Below are 18,592 nucleotides of genomic sequence, written 5' to 3'. Positions count from 1 at the left end.
GATTTGTTCCGGAAAAAAAAAATCCAAAGGAAACGTCTCATACATAAGGTTAAGTGCTTTGTTTATTGAAATGTACATTTCGAGCATAAACACATTTTCTGCCATATAAAACAAAGTGTGATGTTAAAAGAAATTGCCTTGGGTCCATAACTCACAACGTGCTGCAGTGAAACGCTCTCCCAGGGGAACGCTGGTTGTTTGGTTTAGTGTCTCCTGTCAGGCCAAGGTATTTCCCACTGCTCCCCGAAGGCCCTGAATCAATCCGCCTGCTGGATTTGAAGGTGACATTCAGCCTCCCCTCCCTCTGGTCTGGGTGTAGGGACTGGGTTTCTTCCTCGTCTGCACCGCTTGTCACCCAACCCTGTCCCATGAGACAAGAGTTTTGAAAGACAAAGGCATTTAAGAAACAGAGAGAAGGAGGCATTTTGTGTGTTAAAAAAGGATCAGGATGAGCTATTTTAATTTTATTGTTATAAGCCAAACTTGTTGACAGTTTTCACTGTGTTGAAGCCGTCTGCAGTGATGTTGTTATTCTAGTGGAGCAGTGGGGAGTATCCACCCTGTGGTAGAAGCGGATGTGGGACCCATCACTCCACACAGCAATCTGAACCTTCCTCCTGGGCAGGGTGGAAAGAGCAGAGAGAGAGAGCAGAACTGCCCCAGATTCCCTTTAAAAGTTCCTCCTTTAAGAGCCCGTCTGAAACACTTAACACCCTCATCCACTCTCATCTACAGATGCTGTCACTCATAAATCACCATCTGTTTAAAGTCTGTTTGCTCAGACCGGCAAATGAGAGAAATGTGAGAAGCGGCCAGCCCAGACTGGCCTGTGACAGTCTGTTGTGGGTTAATGGTAATTATGATAACAATGATGATGTTAGTGTAGCTTTACTGCCTCCCCTCATGCTGTTTCTGGGAGAACAAGCATCCAGGCAACAAAGAGCCCATGGGAGCTGTTCTGAAGAGAAAACAAAGTTTAGCTTCGCTAATTTGAACTGGAAATAAGATGAACCCGAATGAACCGCATCTGACAAAGCCAGGAGTGAGACAGGTCCCACTGTAGCCGACATTCATTAAAGACATGCAGGGCAACTAAATCAAACTCCTGATGTGCTCACTCACTTGTGGGTTAAACCACTTGGGCTAAAGTTGCGTTGAAAATGACATAATCGCAAAGTGACAGGTCCAGAACAAACAAAGCTCCGTATTCAAAGCCCGAGACTGAATTGTAACTCAAATGCTGTGAAGCGTGATTCACCCACGGACCCTTGTTTGATTGTGTACTACACAATGCTATTCACTTCCATGGAGACTAAATAAACACAGTAGGTGTCCCTCTCTCCCGATACGAGATAGTTTTACCTCTCCTGTCTCGCCTATCAAAGCAACCAAGCAATTCCAGAGAGGAAATTCCTGCACTGGCAAGAAAAATCTATTATTGACCATTAAACTCAACCTTACAGCAATTTAAAAAAAGAAATGCAGTTGTGTGTAATTGATTGAGGCTGATTCAGACAGAAAAATAATGGCGTTGACAAATGAGCACTTGAGCAATAACAGTTTCTCAACTCCAATGCCAGCATTCAGTCAAATGTTACAGGTAAAGGGTTGTGAGAATGTGGTGCTCAGTGTGTCGAGGCCTGCCAACCACTCTATATAGACAATTTAACAGCCCCTATAAAAGCAGGAACATTAAGCAAAGCAGGTCCAGATCTACGTCTGTCTCTCATCGACCTTCCTCACCCGCTCCCCATTTGATCCACTTCTCTTGAATGAAAAACGTCCAGACTGCTGCGCTCTCTGCCGAAGCTCTCACTTTTTATAAATTCCACCGTCTAAATTGCCATCCCCTATCAGTTTGTGACACATACAGTCTGCTATGTGAGAGCTGCCTGTTACGCAGCCCAGATGCCATTATTCATAGCAAGCTGCGTCTTGTAAAACAACACCACAAGAACCTGTCTTAAGCCTGGCCACAGCAGTTAATTAGAGCAATAGGCAGATGAACAGTGTGCTGTTTTCTTTTTTTCTTTTCTTTTTTTTATCACTGTTGCTTCCTGCCCAGTGATGACTTATGCAGAATTTTAATAGAAGCGTTTGTGGTGCTCAGTGAAGGTGTGTGATGATGGCAAAGAATGAGCCAATAGAACGAATCGCCTTGTTGTTTACAACTTCCGGGTAGAAAACCAGCATGAGAACAATAGTGACGGACGAGAGTTTCGCTATATCTCATTTTTCATGTCACTATATCACCGTTTAGACTAATCTGATGTTTGTAAAGTTTATAAAACCAATGATTGGACAAACATTACTATTTATGTGCATGTGCACATTTTTGTAATTATGGTTATCATAGATTAGCTGGGCTAAAGGTTACCTGTTTAACTTTAATAACTCAGTGACTCAATAAACGGTCCATGAAAAAATATTTTCACCAGCGGATATCTGAGTTACAACATGACTGAGCTAACTGGAGTAGTTTCATGTCGTGTTCGATAACGGGAGGGTTTTAACAGCTGACGTCCTGGTGTTAGCTTAGCTACCGCCGTTAGCTTAGCTACCGCCGTTAGCTGTCCCTGCCAGCTGAGCCACTGATGCTTTCTAAACACTGTGATTCCCCCAAACTGAATAAATACAACACATAGCAACACAGCACACACACAGAAATAGTAATGTTTCTTTAATCATTTCAGATTTGTCTAAACGGTGATAGGGCGTGAAAAATATGATATATATACAGTATATATAGCTAAACTCTCGTTCGTTACTACTGTTATCATTCAAATTACGTGCTGGTTTTCTACCCTAGTTGTAAAAAAACAAGGCGATTCGGTCTATATGCATATTAAATGATCCCCCATAAGCTTCCAGGGAAAATCATTTGCAGTTTGTGTCACCACTGCTTCTCTAACATGTCTGTCCATTCTCACCCCCTCCCCTCGGTATGAAAGGTTTTCAGTGGCTCCACACATGATTCACCAGTAAAGGCCTGTAATGTGCTTCATATGTGATTTCATGCAGCGGAGGGTGAGCGAGTGAATGTGTGCATGATTAGGAGGCACCTCTCTTGTTTTGCTGTGCGATTAGGTAATACAAAGCACTTTATGGTTGAAACACATATTGGAAGCAGCTGCTTTTTCCCCCAGCTGTTTTCGCATTGCCTTTGTTGTGTGTCGAGTATCAGGAAGTCTGTCCAGGTAACTGATGGCCCAACTGTTGCTACTTTCCAAGCTAATAATATAAACCCTTACAGGTCAGCATGCCTGGCTCTGCTTGCTGAATGTTATTGAAAGTGAGTTTTTTTTGGGACGGCGTACAGTGTCGAGATGTAACTGTATGGCTGTGCATGAACACGTGTCACTACTTTGGAAACGATAGCACTGTTAATGTCTGCGTGTTGAAGAGAGAAGCAGGGAAACGTGTCAACAGTCGGAGAAATCCTGCATATGCTACGGTGCATTGGCATGTATACGTACATTAGGTTTCACATGGAACACATGCAGCATGACCTCTGACCCCTCACACACTCGGTTTGTCAGTTTCCTTTTCCTGACGCCAGCACCTGGGTGCATTTTTCTACTTTACACTTTGTTACCCCGGGGGGCATCCTTTGTGTGCATACGTATGTGTGTGTGTGTGTGTGTGTTTTCAGGCATTTGTACACATGGTGCAGGCCCCTAGCGTCCGGTTCTGGAGGTGGTAACGTGATCACTGATTGGAGCTCATTAGTGTACAGCCCTGCAGACGACTTCAGTTCACTGATAAAAGAGCTGTTTGTGTGTATAGTGATGCAGTATGTTTACCTCTTTGTGCTTGCAAGTGTTGCTTTTCTGCTGTAAATGGCAAAAACTAGTAACTATTGAAACAGTAGAGTTGTGAGGAATTAATACACATTTCACGCCTCATCAGTCGGAGTATTTTGCTGTGAAATTGTTCGTATAAACCTTGAAAAATGCCTAAAACGTTTGAATGAGTGAAAAATACACCAAATTGCATGAACCCCACTGGAGTGAAAACCCCTGACAGCAGTCAATATTTCTGTTACCTTTCAACAGGACTACTGCAAAATGTTGATATGTGTGATTACGGAACGACATTACCAAGGTCGGGTTCATTAAAATCTACATCTTTCTGTTACAGATACAGCTTGGTAAAGGAGGGAGTGGCAAGAAAATCTGAAAAAGCAATGACTTGCTTTTCTGCATTGATCGGTCATAAAATGTGATCTGATCTTCAACTAAGTCTCACGTCTAGACAAACACAGTGCACTTGAACCAACTCCACACAATTATAACCCTGTGTAAGTAAGTGAACTTTAATATTAATTCAATTTAATAACCTCTTTTGGCAGCAATAACCTTAAACAAGCTCTTTCAGTAGCTGCTGATCGATGATGTTTTCATGTTGGTATGCGGTGCCCTTTCTGCTTTGCAGTGCTGCGTGTTCTTCAACAATTCAACCTTAACTGCATTGGTCCATAAAACATTTTCCCAGTAGTGTTGTTGAGAGTCAAGCTGCTCTTTGGCAAACTTGAGGGGAGCAGTTTTTGAAGAGTAGCACCTTCCTCTGGTGTCCATGGCAGGACGCCATGTGTCATGCAGCCATGCACCATGATTTACCAATGATAGACTCATGAACAGAGATGTTAATTAGGTTCATTGATTCCCTTTAGGCCATTACTGTAGGTGTTATCCAAGATCTGTCATGTGACTGATTATTCTGTGTTGTGGCTTTGGAGTCATCTCAGCTGGTAGGGAGAGCAGCCACTGGGTTAAATCATCTCCATACACAGACTATGTCTGACTGTGGAGTGGACTGATGAATAATAAATCTCTTGGAGATGACTGTGTAAACCAGTAAACCTTTCAGCTTGATGAAAGCAACAATTCTTGATGTCTTCTGAGATCTATTTTTGCAAGATATGTTTCCCATCAGCAGATGCCTCCTGTGAACAGCAAACTGAAACTGTTTATGTGTGTTTTTTTTTTTTCGAAGTCGAAAGTAGCTCAAACCCACACGTCCAATCTTATTTTATTGATTGGACCCTTGGTTTGACAACTTCCTCCGAGGACTTCATATACTTTTTCCAACCTACGCTGTGAATGTCTGAATGTTGTTTTCAATATGGACAAGAGATGTAGAAGATCTGATTATTTAGGACAAACTTGGACATACAGTGAGTGGAGATTCCAAAGAGAAGTTGTTTTGCCTCTGCAATTTACCAGAGGCTGGCTTTAGCTTGATATGGAGCTGTGAGTTCGAAAGTAAGACATATGCAGCGTGCCAGACAGATGGAAAACAAAACATATATCACCTTTCCCCATTTATGTGTCTTAGTGTAATGAAGCGTGGTGGAAGTGGAGGATGGCAAATTCCTGCCGCGTTGAAACGGAGCGCTTGCTGTGTTAAATCAAACACTGAAACGAAGACAAAACGATGATCCTCCAAATGTCATTTCTCTATTCGATGCTGAACATGTGAAGATTTTAATCAAGGCATCACCATTTTTGTCCATGTCCACAAAAATAAACACTTTGTACAAACTCAACCCTATCTCACAATCTGACACACACACACACACACACACACACACACACACACACACACACACACACACACACACACACACACACACACACACACACACACACACACACACACACACACACACAGACCCCTCTCGAGTGGATCTGGCTGAAATCTTTGGAACATTATGTCCCTGTGAATTATGGTTTTAATGCTTCATCCGTTCCTATTAGGCTATCCATCACACCAGGGCTCACTTAGTCATGGAGCAGTCTCATCAAGGGGGAGAAGGGTGAGGGAAGATGGGGAGAGATGCACATGAACGAGTGGGAGAGACAGAGCAAAGAATTAAGAAAAGAGCGGAAAAGAACGACAGAATGTTGGAGAAAATGGTCGGGTGTGTAGATGTAGTAGCTGTAAGGAAAGGCATTAAAGAGAGGTGGAAAACGAGGGAGGGGGAGTGATGTTGATATGACCTGGAGGGAGATAAAATGTGTGGATAAAATGGACGAGCAACAGCGGCGGCAGAGAGACAGGGCAGAGACAGAGTCATTTAGACAGATTGATGGTGATGAGGGAGGGCTTCAGATGACTCCAATACTGATAACCACTCACAACTGCTCTGACGGAGAGAGAAAAAAGAGGCTGTGTGTGGTTCTGTGGCCGTTTGTTTTTCCTCATTTACCCTTTGCGTGGGTCCCTCGGTGCAAAAGCAGCTCTGGAAAATAAAAGTAGCTTTGACATCAGGTGGGATCCAAACAATATTGAAACACAGCATTGACCTGTTTGGACTTGGTGAACTAAAACACCAATTTCAGCTCTGCCTGTGAATTCAGCTCCAGGTCCCTGGATGTTTCTGAGTCAGACTGCCTTTGTTGGGAGGCAGAGGAAGGAGATAAAATGTTCCATTGAAGTAAATAATTGTACGCTGAAACACACAATTACACACGTAAATGTCTCCTCTAATGCAAAGCACATTGTAATGACTGGTGCCAGTAAATTGTCTCTGGCCCCTCTATCAAACATCTTATTAACTCTCTTGTAGCATAAAGTACCCGTGTTGATTGAATATTGATTTGCATGAGCCTGTCCGACTGCACGCCTCCTTCACGTAAAACAGTGTTTGTTCAATGACCATTTCTCCGTTTGTTATCCCAGGGACAAATGACATTCATGCAGTGAATACAGATTGAACTCATGCAAACCCTTATTACTTTCAAGAAGCCTTGATAATAGACCTTGATATTAAACAAAAGCACATCTTGTATTTGTTTACCTGGCAAGCAAGGTCGCAGGGAAATTATATGTCCATGTCAGCGGTGCATAATATCTCAATTTTACTTCAGTCCTAGTTTCTTTTCATTAAAAAAAAAAGAGAAATTACTCTTTTATACAACTTGAAATTAATTTCACATCGCAACACAGAGAATCAACAATATTATAGAAACATGTTATACCCCAGAGTGTTGTGAAGTAGAAGCAGTCACACCCTCACCATTCAGTGCACTGCATGCAAGGCCACCCAGGTCTTTATATGGAGGAAGTGCCAATTCAGATGTAAGCGTTAAAGTAAAATTGTTGTCAGCAATATGGATGACTGGCCACAGAGGGTTTCAATCAGGACGAGGGGAAAACGTCATGGCAACTCTGTCCAAAATGTCAGTGACAAATGCTCAGTGCAGAAGCTCTGAAGGTTGCATGTTATTGGGAGAAGAGGGAGGAGTGACAAGGAGTGAGAGAGTGGAAGATAAAGAGATGGATGAAGCTGGACAGGAGACAGAAAAGGGGAATGGTCAGCGATAACGCAAATGAAGACAAGTAGGAGAGCTGGAGAGTTCACGGGGTCCAAAAGAAGGAAGAAGTTGGCCGGGGTATAAGAGGACGCAGAGACACAGGTCGCTGTTTAAGGTTGAAGTCTTATCGTGCAAGATCTGCCTGAGGGATGGGATGAGGACCCTCTGCAGTGCAGTCTGGATAAGAAGAGGAGTAGGAGATGATGGGAATGTTACAGCTGGTCTGTTTCATAGAAACCTGTGTGGACAAAGACGGAAAACAGGAGATGCAGGAAGCCAGATGTTCAGCCAGGCTCTCCATGCTGCCCCCCTCAGCACCTACACAGACAAACAAACTGCTCAAAGTTAACCGCACAACGCTTGTGTTTATTTATTAACAATGTGTCAAAGTAAGAAAAAGGATGTAGTTATGTCTCGCTTGAACTAAACCACTGATCAATTTGTGAAGAGCATTTTTTCCAGCTTTCATTGCCACACACAATGGGAAAAGTCAAGCATAAAAACTAGATACTGTCTGATATTAAGCCGGACATGTAGCATCTGGTGTTACTCAAGTCTGAATTTGAGTTTGTGTGTGTTGTTTGGGAAATATTGGTTATTCGCCAGTTTAAATGCCTCCACATAGAAACTGAATGTCAGACATGTCAGCATGGGATCAACTCATTGCAAGGTGAATTTATGTCTTTAACCAGGTTCCGTGTGTGTCTGCCTGGGTAGGTGATTTTAAGTTTAATACACAATATTTTATATATGAGCTTGATGGCCTCCAACTGCGCTCTATTTGTCACTAGTATTTTATATCTTACATTTCAGAGTAATCATTTCTAATTTACAAGTTGGACCAAAAAGTATTTGTAGTTGGTCCAGATGACTAAACCAGAACCTTCTGTTCTTGTTTTGGCTTCACGGAGACTGTGCACAACTGGCAGACTTGACTTACATGTATATCATGTAGGCGAGATTTAATTTTATGTTTTCTTGTTGGTTTCAGACAAATAAAAAACAGATTCCACACAAGAAAAAAAAATCTTGAGAGTCAGACGTAGCCAAGCACAACACACATTCTCAGAATTAGACAAATAGGATGTCTAGTTGTATCAGCTTTGTCTCCAGTCTGCTTCTGTGGATACTGTGGCAGCCACTCTTTGATAGCTATATATATTAGGATTAGGCCTGTTTGATTAATCGTATTTTCATCATCATCGCGATGTCAACATGCAACGATAAACACATCGCAAATATCGCCTGAAAAGCAATGAGTAAGTTTTATTTACATGCACACCTCATACCTGTAACCTGAGCTACACCGCTAGACGTCACATAACATTACAACAACAACGAACTTCTGTCATGTCTTTCAGGTTCAGCGCCTGAAATGTGTCCATGTGGCAGCGATCAGCATATTCATAGTAGCACGACTCCTCATCTTTAGTCCACTGTTTTTGATGTATTTGGGTGGCAGTGTTACCACAGGTCTGGCATTTGTACTACAGCCTATTGAGTCGTTTTCAGAAAGACACAGGAACTGTATGGTTAATATGCACACCTGAATATTTGCTTGTTAATCGCAAGTCATCGCACATCTGACATTTTGCTGATATCTTGCAGGCCTAGTTAGGATCCACTTTAAACTTCAATTTTTAATTTGAATTGATTATGTTTTGTCCCATTGGGAGTAGAGCAATAATGTATTGAATAATAGATAATTAGCAACCAACAGCCTGTTTTCACTTTTAGCAAACATGATAAACCATTAGCATTTATCTTCTGACTTATATTTATTTTCCTCTCATATCTATTGTCTTTTTTTAATAATCAGATTTTATTTTATTTTATGAATTTACCTGTCAACAATGCATATAAGCATACATCATTAAGTAGTGGTCTGAGCTGGGGCAGAAAATGAATAAGCAAGATCCAAATGAAGTAGATAATGAAAAGAAAATAATAAAACAAGATTTAAATAAAAAAAAGTTTGGCACTTAGTCTTTCCATAGGAAAAACTCTAAAATGTCTTTGTACCACTGAGTTACAGTGGGATATTTCTCACTAGTCCAATTAAATAATATACATTTTCTGACCAAAAATAAGAGTTTACTGAGTAATTTTGATCTTTTCACATCCATAACTCTATTCAAAGGCGACAGCCCCGATAGAAACTGGCCCGGATCTTTACATATGCTGTGTTTATATATAGCTGTCACTTCCTTAGATACACATGACCAGATCTTTGATATTCTTGGACAGCTGCAGAAGCAGTGTAGGCCTATATACTGTCTAATAATGTCCCACGTGTTAACTTACATTTGAGGCACAAGGTGATCTATTACTGTAGGGTCAATTTTGTTCATAACATGAGGTGTCCTGTGCTGTCTATGAAGTATTCTATATTGTATTTCTTTAAATTTCTATTGTCTTTTTCAACTCTGTGTTGGTCTCCACCAACTCTCCACCGACTCTTAGAACTAAAAAGTTCCACTGTGTCCACCAACTCGCGACTATCTTTATCTGTTTTCATTTTGGTACACAACAAACATGCACAGGAGCTTGATCTCAGTTTCTGACGAAAACAGTTGCAGGTTGATAGTCATGGGTCCATGAAATCAAAACAATCGTGCTAAAATACTGTGGAGAGTGAAGAAGACTGGAGTCATTAGTCTGTGGGGATGTGTCACCAGGGGCAACCCTTTCTGTTTAAGACAGAGTTGTTTGATCTTTTGTTAATGTAGAATATTGATTTGTGCAGCTTTAAAGTTAATCTGAAATTTAGGGTGTGTACAGTACTTGTCAGGGGTCGGGGGCTAAATAACTGAAAGCCCTAAAAATGCCAGGGATTAGAGATTTATTGTCACGGTTGGTTTTTAAGTGTTGACGTATGTTTTTCGGCAGCTGTCCTGTATGTTTAATTTACCCAAAGATGTGTTGGCTCCTATCTGTCAGAGCAGGCAGAGGCAGCCAGTTGGATGCATTTCTATTTTGTCAAATTGTTCAATGGTAAATTGGGCGATTACCTGGACCATCATGGTCTTTGATTTTGTTCTTTAAAATGTGTGTGAATGAAAGAGGATGAATGCGAGGATGTGGATAAGAGCCTGTGCCTTCTGCTTGTAAAAATGAATCATGCTGAGCTTTATTCTTAGCTTAATCCAATTCAGGCCTGATGTTAGAATATCACAGCAGGCGTAAGATTTAATAACAGTTCTTTTTAACAGTTTAAATGTGGCATTGTTAACAATCCATTTATGCATGCCATCCAGATGTAAAGTAATTATCATACGTCTGTGCCATTTAATAAATCGTCATTTTATAACTCTAAGGCATAAATTGATCCTCAAGTTTATAATCAATTTTGATTGTAAATGATCCTTCCTAAAGCTGTTTTATATGAAGCTGATATTAAACATGGATAAAAATGAGATAGCTTAATTCCATTGGACTTTCCATCTCAAATTAAATCTATGTCCTATTTGCTGTGTGGGTGTGGGGTGTGGGGGTGGGGGTATATTTAACATACTCACAGCAGTCCCTCCCTGACCTCTGTGGAAACATCTCCACTGGAACTACCATGGACAGACGAGGTGTTACAAAGAAGGCTTTTTCTGAGATGTTTTATTTCCCTCCACTATTTATCTCTGATTCTCGTCTTTCTCTTCCTCTAACACAGTATGCAAATACACATTGTTTTTAAGCTCATTATCTCTCAAACTGTGACACATGGGGATGTGTCTTTGTCTCAGCCACTCCTGTCAAAGAGCAGCCACATATCGAGTCCTCCTTGGATGTTAGTATTAGTCAGTATACAGAGCTCATTGTGGAGCTGCTTAAGCCCTGTGATGGTGGTGAATACCAACAGGTAAATCCTAACTCTGTGATCCGTGCCAAGGGATTTACCTGCAGTCAATATTTCTAATAACCCATGCCACCTCCCTGTAAAGCTGCCCTTTTAGAGTTTCATGCCTTCTGTTTCCAGTTATACAAAACAGTTTCCTTTTTTTTCCCAGCAGGAACAAAACACAAAAAGATGCTAAAATGCTCAATTGAGCTGGGCTGTATTGTATTTAAATATATGATGATATGGTTAGTGTAGCTATAAGGAATGTTTAAAGGGATAGTTCACCCAAAAATTCAAATTTCAAACTCAAACTCAACTCATTATCTACTCACCCTCATGTCGACTAAGGGCTGGGAGAATTTTCAGAGTCCTCCGTGCCTTCTCGGAGTTACGGGGGGGGGTCCGCGCAGCAGTATTTGTCCATATAATGGTTGTGAATGGTGCTCACTTTTCTTCGTCCAAAAAGACACACCAAAAAACATCCAAATACCTCCATGCTGCTCGTCTGTAATGTCCCTCTTGTATTGAAGCCCCGACATGAGAAATTGTTCCGCCGGTCAGTGCAAATCACGTGAGATTTGCACTGACACAGGAAGAGCAGTGAACTGAGACACTGGGAGCTTCCGCTACAAACAAGCTTAAAATATAGACTTATTAAATTTTTTTCGGAACAATTTCTCATGAAAAAAAAAATGAAAGTATGAAAGTACGCTGTGCATGTGTGTATGTGTGTGTGTGCATGAGAAAGAGAGATGATGGAAGAGCGAGTGTAATATATTCTTGTAAAAATATGTCAACTTACTGTATGAAGAACTCATCAAAGTCTAAATGCAGGAAATGATGGTGATTACAGCGAGTCAGCATGAAATTGTTCTGTCCCCTTTTATGTCACGGCAACACTTCACCACAACAGCATCACATTTATCGCCACATATGCAGCAATTAATGAATTTAGCATATAATGTGTCATGTATGGCTATGTGGGATACCAGGACATTGTCCCCTTTCTGTCTCATGCACATATATTTGAAACTGAGCAGATACAGCAGAATCCTGGTGGATCCTGTTAAGTCACTCTGTTGGATCATCCAGGGGGCACAGCAGCGCTGGCCTGTGTATGACCATTGTTCAGTTGTCTTGGCTCATTTTGCCTGCGGGGTGTTTTGAGACAGTTTTGGCCACCAGTCCATCGTGGATTTATTATGATTTATTTTGCATTCCATCAACGAAACAGTGTCTGAGCTGCACGGTCGTTAGCCTAACACAACATTTTTCTCTCATTTTTCAGGAAGAGGGTACCGTGGGTCCAGAACAAGCCCGGCCTGTAGCCTGGACTACCTCTTGGCTGCCCTGCAGGAAACGGTGCCGACAGCAAACAGTGAGGTGTTCACTTTTGTAGAGGCAGGGTAGAGGGGAGCTAAGGTTAGCTCACTGCTACTTAGCTTGGCTTCTCCACAAGAAAACACTGGTACGTATTTGTAAAGCACAGACATTATCCTATAATTTATTTCATATTTTAAATCACAATTTTAAGACCCCTTTGGTGGATAACTCTTTACAAAAAAGCAGTTAACAATGTATCCAGTGACATTTTGGGCAGACTTCTTCTCTGTTTTTATATGAGGGATGTTAATATTTCTCAATGAATGTGCTGTAATCTCTCTCATGTGGCTGTGGCTCCTGGTCTGACTGTGCTCCCTAAGTGGGGGGAGGGTGAGAAAGCATTCAGTTGACCACTCGGCATCCTGAGAAAATGAATAAGCCGTAAATGTGTCTAAATCACTTAATGCTGATCTTCATTGTTTTTCTAAGTTAGCCTCTCGTTTGTTTGTTTTTTGTTTGTTTTTTCTTTTGCCATATTTTATTCAAGAAAATGCAGCAGAACAGTGCAAAAGTGTACAAGACAAGAGCAGGGAACACAAGGCATTTTCAGTTTTTTCTCCATTTTGCTATCCCGGCTCAGGACCCCATTGTCTTTCTGCCCACCCTCCCACAGACCCCTTTAATGGACAACATAGTTGTTGGTATGGAAAGCAAGAAAACAATATTAATACGAAAAATGAATAATAATAATGCAGTTGATTGAAACTAGTGAAAAACCCATAGCTAAAGTTTCTCCAAACATCGTAGGCCCCTTTTAGCATAAGTCGTGAACCTTGGATCAATACTAGCTGGTAAAAAGAGGTGGTTAATACACTTAAAATGCCGCCTTATTTCCTCACGTTTGTTTTTGTCAAATTAATGTTCACTATCGCTATATAAAATAAAATATTCTGTCAAAATACACAGTTTACTAGACCATAATTCGAGTGGTTATCATATTTCTACCGACTTCTACAGTCTGCCCAATAGGCTTTATAAAAAGGTTCCAATATCAGAGGTAGATTTAATAGTGTAATTCTGGCTTGAAAAATAATAGCTTATGACAAAGCAAGTTTGACTTAACTAGTATTGGATAGCTATAAATAAATACAGCATGTACGTAATTATGTCACTGATTGACTTTTAGAGCAGGTTGAGCACAGGACTGTCCAAACCTGTATGAAAATGCAAAATAAAGAATTAAGTTACTTTTTGTAGACACATAAATCACAAATATATGGCCAGTTCATGTATCCATATGTTTCAAATTTCATCCACTCTTTGTCTCATAATGGTACAGTAGGTGCAGGTGATTCACTTTCTGTCAAATTTGTCAAGAACACAAGATGAGGGCCTTGATTTCCTTCACCTGGGAAAAGAAGCGCAGTTGTATCTGATGTCTGTGTGGAGGAGCCCAAAGTTCCCGTGTCCTTTGGCCTTTGCTCTGGTTGTTAAAGTGTTAACAACTGTTCCTTATCATGAAGGCATGCAACAACCCAAAATGTGTAACACATGCAGCAGCAAAATCCCTAAAAAGCCTAAAATCATTCTGTGAACATAACCTGTCTGTTTCCAGTTTATATCTGAAACACATGTATTCACATGTATAATAAGTTGAACTTACCGTTTCTTATTTATGATGTTTGAAGTTCTTGCACTAAGAACTCAAATTGGATTTAAGGACCACATCGTTTCATACCAGACCACTTCCACAGGCCAGTATATTCCACCAGTCAGTAGCTCAAAAAAAGCATGTCATTGCCAGAAATCCTAAATCAAATTCAGAGGAGGCTGAGAAAACCTGAGGATACAACTCTAATATGTTGCTACCATAACAATGTCAAAGCATGAAATATTTGTGTTTGTTAGCCAATGAAAACACATTAAAGCGGTATTAACAATCTATTGCGTGAGACCATCTTTGATCCCCCTCGTCCTTTATCTTTGGCGGTGGTGATGGTGCAGAACACAATCTGGCCTTTAGTCCAACATGCAATGTGGCCATGCTATGTTGCTTAGAAACCTCTCATGTGGCTCAGACCGGGGTCAGCGGCTGCTAAATTGTGTTGTTTTTTTTTTAAATCTCCACAGCAGTCATCACTTTGTCTGCCCTGTGACTCTGGGCCAGTTCTCACCGAGCAGCTGGGTCTCGCCACAACATCAGGTTCAGCTCAGGTAGCAGGCGAGGGGAGGCGAGAAGAGCCTGATGTGACTGTCGGTGACTTCACAAAACGTCTGATATGATACTTTGAAAGGTGGTTTCACCTATGAAGATCCTGGATAGCTCGTTATGTACTTTATGTTCGCAGAATAAGCCAGGGACTTTCATGCATATGGTCTGGGAATGCAAACCTGCCATCGAATTTTGGCAGCAGGTTGCAGCTGCATTGTCTTCTATAACAGCACAAAATATACCAGCAAACCCTCAAACGCTTACAGTATATTAAATAACCTTTCCACAATCAATTTACCACAGTGTCAAAAACGAATAGGAGCCTACTACTTGCTGGCCTAACAGTAGCAAAAAAGATAATTACAACAAGATGGAAACCACCACACACGCTTAACATCTCTCATTGGTATTTGACTTTTCTTGATATTATCTATTTGGAAATATCTACAGCCCGAATATAGTGCAAAGCAACAAAATATCTTATCTTGGCACATGGCAGCAGATCAAATCAAAACCAGATTTGCAAGATGTACTCCAAATGAACACCATGTATTGCAGCTTTCCCTGTCCAATTCTTATTATTCTAGCCTGAACTTTTGTTTTTTTGTTTCTTTATTTAATTATTTCTAATTCTCACTGTTATTATTATTGTTTTCCTTCTGTTATGATTTCTGTCCATTAAATGGTTAAGGTCCGAAGGGTGGGTAGGGGGGTATGTGTAAGTGTGTGTTGTAATGCCACTACTGCAAAAGAAAAAGAAAATATAAATAAAAACATTTGATCGCAAAAAAAGAAGAAAAAGAAAGGTGGTTTCACAGCGGAAAATGTACAGAAGGACGAGGATTTTCCACTCGGATCTTTGGGATCAAAGTCACCAGGGAGGGGGGAATGTCTGAAATCATGATCATATGTGAACGTTTAGGTTATGATCGACAACCAAGCACCACAGAACGTCTCCATCCGCTGAATTCCCCAATAATTTCACATGTCAAAGACGCTTCAACCTCCAAACGGCTGGAGAGATTTTCACGCCGAGAGAATAACCACGAAGCACCCTAATGAATATGTTTGATAGCAGACAGTCTAATATCCTCTGCCTGTATATCATCAGCCTGTCAGTGTGTACCTCGCCTCCCTTTACTCTCACTGTAAACTCTGTCTTTTCAATGGAAGAGGGCCTGACACGCTACAGGCTTCAGGGGCAGCTTCAAACCCTGCTGGGTTGTTAATGACCTCCTCTGTTATCACTTCACCGCTACTCCTCACACCTGCACTCAAGAATAATATTTACCCTGTCTGTCATCATCATCATGGTGGGTGTGTGTGTGTTTGTGTGTGTGTGGCTTCCTGCCTTTGAGTTAGATGTTAATGATGACTTCCAAGCGAAAGAAAGGGAACGGACACAGCCTGTCTGTGTGTGAAAGAGAGTTTTCTCAGGGAAAGCAAAGAGCTTGAATACCAGCGCAGAACCATAAACTCCCTGGTCACTCGTAACATCGCAATAACTTAATTCTATGCATGAGCGTGCATATGCATGTGTGTGAATGTGTGTGTGCTTGTTGCCTCACTCTGTTTTGTGCATTTATGTGGAGGCCAGAGAGTAAGTGGGTGGGTATTTGTATTTGATGTGAGGATGTGTGATGATCACTTTGGGTGGCACGCTGCCTCATGCCTGTCTCGGTAAGCTGTGAGAAATGTGCCATCCACTCGTAAAACAGGACGCGATTGCTTGTCTTTAGGAAAATAACGGCTAAGACATATTCCGCTGAGAAATTAAACATGAGCAGGGAGGGAGGACTGGGAGAATGGAGAGAGGCCAATATTTTCTTTGCCTGTTTTTCGAAGTTTGAGGAGGCTGGGGAACGGTTCGTAATGAGAAAGACAACAACTGGAGGATGATTCCTTTCAGTTTTCACCCGTGAGAAGATCGGCACAGCAGGTTTTTGGATATATAAATGTTTCCACGCATTTGATCTGTCGGTTTTTCAGAGATTTAATATGGTTGTGCTCTCTTTCTCTGTCTCTTAAAATAGATTTATGTCTGAAATTTTGATGTGTAAATGCAAAATCAAAGAGGGTAGAATTGGCACACTTCTGCAGACTTTCAGATAAACAGCACTTGTTAGTAGAGTATGGCAGTTGCCTAAAAGACTTTTTGATTGTTTAGGTTCATTGAAGGTGACCTGTTTGAATTGTAGCAGCCTCTGTTTTACATTTTTGCAAAATGTGCCCATTTCGCTTCTTTTGCCAAGAGTTGGGCCTTCATGACACGATCAATACCACTCTCCTAGTTGTCTGTTTGTCAAGCCAAAGCCATGAAGCATGTATTTAGCTTAGCTTAGCATAAAGACTGGGCGCAGGGGGAAAAGCTTGCTTGGCTCAGTGTGGAAGGTCGAAAATCAGCTTACCGGCACCTCTTAGGATCACTAATTAAAACATTATCTTTTCCTCAGACAGAGCCACTCTACCTGTTTCCCTCTATTTCCAGTCTCTATGCTAAGCTAAACTAATCAGCTATAGGCTGTAGTTTCATATTCAGCACACAGAAGGGAAAAAGTATGCTATGCTTATGTCACTCTTGACAAGAAATGATGAAGCTTTTAACAAAAGTGTCAAATTATTTCTTGAACGGGTGTAATTTGAATTTTTTCTGTTCCTTGGTTTCCTCTTTTTTTTTAGATTGTTATTTCAATTATAGCTGTCAAATGTTTGCTTCCCCCCCCCCCCCCCCCCCAAACATTCAACAAGCCAAACAAAACACTACATGACTGCAGATGTAAACACCATATATTCACAGTACATACCAAATATAATATTACATATGAGATCGTTTTTATAAACTTGCATATTTTACAACTTAACGTCTTAAAAGTCTATGAATCATCTTTTTTTCTTTTATCACTATATATTTCTTTGATCAAGTTCATGCTGCATCAACGGGTTAATACAATCTAAGCTCTTCCTTGATGTTGCAATTTTGAACTGCTTAAGGGAAGTGACTCATGCGGATTACAAGAAACTACTATTTAGTCATTTGGATTTGCAGAACTTTGCTGACATTGTCACTTTTCAAACAGACTCGTTGGAAGAAGTGGCACTGAGGCAAACACTTCACAGTTCACTAGAGCATAATGAATTAGAAGACCATTAACAATGCCCGTACGTGGTCCCTGCAAAATTCAGCTTCAGTGCACTGAATGAATACAGTATGAACCTGATTGCATGGGTGTTCAATAGGGACGTATGATTAGTGGACAAAATAAACACGCCACAGTATAATTCAAAGCTATTGACTATCACCTTTCTTTTGTGTAAAACATGATTAATAAGGGGCAGTAGTTAAGCCTTTTGGGGGGTAAAGGCAATAGTAGTATTAGAGTGTGATAAATGCAGTAAGAGAAAATGTGCAAAAACAAATACAGTACTGAGCTGCTTTCCTAATTTGTTGTTTATAGGGGTCTGTTGTTCCCTGTTGTGTGCAATAAATCTCAATTTAGTAATAAACGCATCTCCTCTCGACACCCTCAGCACTGTCTTTATCATCCCTGAGGAGAACTAATGTGAAATCCCCCCAGTTGTAGCAGCGGAGGCCTTCGCTGCCACCACTCACCTCCACGTAGGGAAATCACATAATGTGTATTTGCTGCCATCTAGTGGACAGATGCAGCTGCTCACTGTGGTGTAATGACGTTTCTGCGCAATAGGGGTCAGTATAAGGTCATTTTTCACATTTCCATGAGTTTTGTTTATTCAGGCTCAACATGTCACTGTTTTATTACTGTGGGAACTAACCTGTGTTATGTAAAACAGCCACTAGATGTCAGTAAATGACTCAGCTTATGTATGTGATCAGGTGTGTTATTGGCTGTCTCTCACTCATTTGTCCCTTTATGTCTGCAGGTAACA

Source organism: Trachurus trachurus (assembly GCF_905171665.1).
Source record: "Trachurus trachurus genome assembly, chromosome: 11".
In the NCBI taxonomy this organism is placed as follows: domain Eukaryota; kingdom Metazoa; phylum Chordata; class Actinopteri; order Carangiformes; family Carangidae; genus Trachurus; species Trachurus trachurus.
Note: the sequence above shows the minus strand (reverse complement) of the source record.